The sequence below is a fragment of the Macadamia integrifolia genome, unplaced genomic scaffold (assembly GCF_013358625.1).
Source record: "Macadamia integrifolia cultivar HAES 741 unplaced genomic scaffold, SCU_Mint_v3 scaffold_30A, whole genome shotgun sequence".
Lineage (NCBI taxonomy): Eukaryota > Viridiplantae > Streptophyta > Magnoliopsida > Proteales > Proteaceae > Macadamia > Macadamia integrifolia.
The window spans coordinates 326,772-332,824 of record NW_024870663.1 but is presented as its reverse complement, the minus strand read 5'-3'; positions in this window follow the sequence as shown (position 1 = coordinate 332,824).

Here is a 6,053-nt window from a genome sequence, read left to right as displayed (position 1 = left end):
CTTTTCCTTTTGTGTCCTAGTTTTGTGGGTATCTTCATTGTCAATCTCTTACTATGGCTGAAGTACAACAATCTAAACTATTACAAGGAAAGAAGATAAAATTAAAACTCTTACCCTTGTCCATCGAAACTATCTGGATGCTCTGAAATTGATCTGAATAAGGTGCATATTCATCAGGAATGTTGTGTGACACCCAAGAATATGGTAAGTACCAGACCCGCTTGGGATATCGGTGAGGTATCCCCACCAAGAATACGATAAGTACCAGGGGGTTTGGGAGATCAGTGGAGGTATGCAAACTTTAGTCCCACATCACCTAGGGAGAGATTATTGGGCTAGTTAATAACTTTTAGCCTTCTTAAACATGGCACAATGGTTTTAAAGCCTTGAGACCCATGGGCCAAAGAGGATAATATTGTGTAAGGTTAATGGGGGCTGGGGCGTTACAAATTATATCAAAGCAAACCCCGACAGCGTGCGGGGCCATAGCAGGGATGTTGTGTCGAAAGGAGAGAAGTTGTGACACCCAAGAATATGATAAGTACCAAACCCACCTGGAAGATCGGTGAGGTGTCCCCACCAAGAATACGACAAATACCAGAGGATTTGGGAGATTGGTGAGGGTGTGCAAACTTTAGTCCCATATCTCCTAGGGAGAGATTACCAGGCTAGTTAATAACATCTAGCCTCCTTAACATGGCACAATGTGTTTTAAGCCTTAATTACCATGGGCTAAAAAGAACAATATTGTGTAAGGTTAATGGGGCCGGGGTGTTACAGGTTGGATTCTAAAGGTAAAAATTTCTTGTTGGATAATGTGCAGGTCACATGATTGTGTAGTATGAATGATGGATTTTATTTGTGATATGAATATAATGGTTTTTACTTTTGAAAATTCCATTACATCAAATGGAAAAGAAGAAGTACAATCAAATATGAATATGATGGCTTTTCTTTTGGAAAAGTCTATTGATCATATGTTAAGGAAGAATGTAAAACCAAACGGAGCAACCAAGCTGACATGTGAACGAGGGACCTCGGGATGTACCTTTCCACATTATTTCAGCCACATCTTGTTTGCCATGTGGCAGAGTAGTTAATTCTTCTCTATACAGGGTGGAAATCCCTCATCCTAAAAGTTATTGGCTTTAGTTTTGGTAAAATCATACCCTTTTAACCATTTTCATGCTGCCCTGAGTGGCCGCACCTTTCCATTACTATCCCCCACACCCCCATTCCATCCCCCCCTCCAGTCCCAACCCTCTTCCTACTGTCCACACCCTCCCTCTGCTTAAATCCTTAATGCAACAATTACTAGTTGAAATCAAATACATGAGTCCTAACATTGACTTACACTCTTTACTCCTAAATTCACAATTAACTATAGTAAACTAATAATTTCCAGTCTTTAAGAATTATGTTCGTTGTTGTTGTCTCTTCATTGAGTTCTGGTGATAGCTAATATCCATCCCAATGGCAACCATATAAATCTATCTTAGTCCATACTTGATAGGCAAATCCAGCTCCGAAGCCAAATATTGACCCAATCTGACTACTTGAACTGTGAATTGTTGGACATCTTCCCTCCCCCCTCTCCAGGCTCCTCTTTTTGCAATGGTAAATATATAACAATGTCTTTGACCAAAAAAAAAAAAAAAATGGAGGATCCATTTGCCAACTTGAGAGAGAGAGATTTTGGAGCACTTCAGGGCTTACCTGATCCATATCCTATGGATATACTATTTGATATTTCGACTTTGGGGTGATTTTGAATTTGGGGAAACATAAATGTTTTCCCAATTTGACTAAGTTCTACTCAATATTTTGGCAGATTTTGACCCCTCTGGATTGAGAAATATTTTACAAATTTTTTCTTGAATTTCAGACATTTTATGGGATATATATGAGCAGAATATTCAGTTAACTCTTAGTGTGTAGTGTTTTCTCTACTTATCCAACTCCTAACTGCCAATTATGTGTATTTGGTTTTGAATTCTTTGGGGCAATTCATGGCAAAAATTTATGTTTTTATGAATGAAATAAATGTACCTTATAACAAATAAATAAACCAGGGGGAAAGATTCCAATCTTGAGATTGTTGGATCTTTCACAAATTTCGAACAACTATTTAGATGAGCCCTAAATCCCTAAGAATCGCTCTGACTTTTGCCATCATTTTGACAACCACTTATGATAGATATACATGTGAATGATCATTCAGTAACAAGATTGGTTAGGTTGAATGGTTGTTAACTTGTTATCATCGTTTTGACGGAGGTATAATTCAGGGCAACTTGCAAATGAGTAATCTCTATTATGATTTCTGAAGTGACTATTGGTATAAACCCTTCTACATCACTCTCATAGAGTTGCAATGGTTGGATGGGAATCTAATGATCCTACTCTTATAATTAATTTTGTAGTAATAAGAGATACCAAATTAGTGGCAAGAGTAAACATATGTGATAATTAGAACTCAAAATTGAATCATCATTTCCTTTGCTTGTCTCCTAGATACTATGACTTTAATGAGATCATTTTCATTAATCATTGAACAAAGGATCACATTGTTTATGTTGTTCCATACTAAGTTAGATGTGCTTTATTGATTATTGTTTCTCTTAGATAAATTATTTAAATGTGGGTTCTTGTTTTTCCTATTTAGATGTTGGATTGTCTACAATATTGTAATTCCGCTTTTATTTTTTTATAATAGTAGACATTAGGTAGAATATTTTGTGTGGAGGACCCACATATAGAGGGAGATAGAGACTCTGAGGAGCTTAAAATTGCATCCTCAGTAGCATTAGCAACAACTGTGGTATGCACCGCTGCTAATACTACTCAAAATATGTGAATAACTTAGTCAGTATGAATACTTATTATACTCATCGTGATTTTGTGAGTCATTTACTGGAGTCAAATGAGGATTGGAAACACATGGTTAGGATGAATATCGATTAATTTCAGAGCTTTATTAATATTTTTAGAGAATCCTATCGTCTTCAAAATACAATCTAATTTGTATTCTGATCATTGGACTATTCTTTTTGTATTCTAATTCTTTAATTGCCATGGATATTATAATTAGAGATTCTATACCATTTTAATTTTAAATCATTGGCCCTGAAAATTTAACTGTCATTTGGTTTATTAAGGATGTTGAATTACTTGGATGGTGCAAAGGAACTTCTTATTTACCCTGAATATCCTACTTGAAGTGTGACACCTAAGAATACAGCAAGTACCAGACCCGCCTGAGAGATTGATGAGGTGTCACCACCAAGAATATGAGAAGTACTCGGGGGTTTGGGAGATTGATGAGGGTGTGCAAACTTTAGTCTTATATCGTCTAGGGAGAGATTACCAGGCTAGTTAATAACCTCTAGCCTCCTCAACATGCTACAATGCGTTTTAAAGCCTTGAGGCCCATGGGCTAAAGAGAACAATATTGTGCAAGGTTAATAAAGTCAGGGCTTTACAAATGGGATCAGAGCATACCCCAATAATGTGGGGCCACAAAGGGTATGATGTGCCGGAAGGGGGGAAGATTGTGACACCTAAGAATATGATAAGTACCAGACCCGCTTAGGAGATCGGTGAGGTGTCTCCACCAATAATATGGTAAGTACCAGGGGGTTTGAGAGATCGGTGAGGGTGTGCAAAATTTAGCCCCACATCGCCTAGGGAGAGATTACTGGATTAGTTAATAACCTCTAGGTTCTTTAACATGGCACAATGTGTTTTAAAGCTTTGAGATCCATGGGCCAAAGAGCACAATACTGTGTAAGGTTAATGGGGTCGAGGCATTACATGAAAATTCCACACCTATTTGTATTTTTTGTCTTAGGTTTTTGAAAATTCAAATGCAATTTAGTTTATGGAGGATATGTAATTATCAGATAAACGTCTGGGAAATTGTGATGATATGTAATTTCCAGGTAGATGTTTAAGTAATTTTGATGATTTGTTTTTGTTTCTATAAATGAAACTCTGGACTGTGTTCTCACTTTGGGTAATGTCTGTTGTCATTTAAGGTAGGTGATATAAATGCCCAAGAAGAGATTGGTGTAGGTGTTCTAGCAGGAACATCTTCCAATGAGTTTGGGGTGGTTGGTGGATTGCACATATCAAATATTGTATATTAAAGATTGAACTCATTTGAAATTACCAGCATTATTACTAATATCTATAGACCTCCTTTCATGATGAAGGTCCAGAGAGAGTAAGAATTTGGTGATTGAAGCATGGTAGTCAAATATTGTAATCCATTGGGTAGTGTCATCAATTCGAAGACGACAACAATAGAGGAATTCCAAGCTCAGTAACCAACCATTTAGGTATGAATCCGCATGAAGATTTATATAAATAGGTCACATCATTACAATATCACCTGCAATCAATATTCAAATCCATACAAAAGAAGTACACCATGGGATATGTTCAACCTTGTAATCTTCTTTCTTTTTTTAGTTAGCATGGCATCACTCACAACCCTTTGAATTGAATATGGATGAAGAGAAATACTTGTGGGATATGGTTGATCTTGTAATTCCCAATAGAAAAACTGAATTTGTGGGATGTGTTTGATCTTGTCTCTTTGCCTCCATCATGTTTCAACCTCCCTTCAAAAAGGCGAACATTGTATATTAAACATTGAGAAGAGGTCAGTGGATCTAGTGTGGATTAATTATCAAATAATGAAGGGGTGTAATTGGTTACAATTTAGTAAGTCTGGTTGGATTACAAGTTTATTAAAACTTTACATCTATTTTACATCCAACCGGACAACTTTGATAATTAATTTCACTTCACTTTTGTTGCAACCAAACGACTCAAAAAGGAAAAAAATTCACTTTACTTCCCTTCACTTCCCTTCCCTTCCCTTCCCTTTCCCCTTTCCCCTTTCCCCTTTCCCTTGTAACCAAACATTGCCTGAAGGCTCCGTTTGGTTGGAAGGGGAGTGAAAATTTCAAATCTAGTGAAGAAACTTTTGTAATCATTACCCACACAGATATGTCACGAACTCTAAAAAATTCCATATTTGGTTTTTAAATTTTGCATCTATATCCTTTGGATTTGAATAATAAAATAAAAGTTATATTTAAAAAGTAATATTACTAAATTATGATAAGAGATTTAAGTAGTTTATATAAACATATTGGGTAATAATTACATAACTTCTCTTTTTAAGTTTGAAAATTTTCGCTTCCCTTCAATTCCCCTTGCAATCAAATGGATGCGAATGGCTAAGGCTAAGTCTGTATGCATCTATAAAATCTAAGGGTGAAAGAACACTACCTATGCCAGAACCACAAGCCAATGAAAGCACATATGGGAGCATCTTTAGAGAACATAGGGCTGGGGTAGTATAGTCATTTCTCACCAAGTGTCTAGGCATTTCTTGTGTCAAAACAACAAGGATTTTTTCCCAAAATTTAATAACATCTTCTCAAGGTTCTTTTTCCCAAAACTTAATATTATCCTCTTATTAAATGAGCTTTTAGCGAGCCAAAACCTAAAGAGCACATGCGGAAGCATCTTTAGAGAACATAGGGGTCGGGTAGTATAGTCATTTCTCACCTAATGTCTGGGCATTTCTTGTGTCAGAATGACAAGGATTTTTTTCCCAAAATTTAATAACATCTTCTCAAGGTTCTTTTTCCCAAAACTTAATATTATCCTCTTAGGATTATATGAGTTTTAGTGAGCCAAAACCTAAAGTTTTTTTTTTCCCCCTTTAGGTAGACTCTAAGGAGAGTTGAACTTATGATCTCTTAATTTGAAGTGTTAAGTTTTGTTCAAAGCTACTCTTAACAATTCTCAAGCACTATGCTTCAACTACATTGTCCTAAATCACAAATAACAAAATGGGAAAAGGTTAGGTATGCTGTTGGTATACCTCTCTCTCTCTCTCTCTCTCTCTCTCTCTCTCTCTCTCCCCTTATAAAAGTCTCATATGCCCCTCCCATCCCAGCCCTCCCATTGGTTGAGCAGATAGTTCCAGGAAAACTGACACTATACCTAACTTCCTCCCTACGAAAATATGGGAA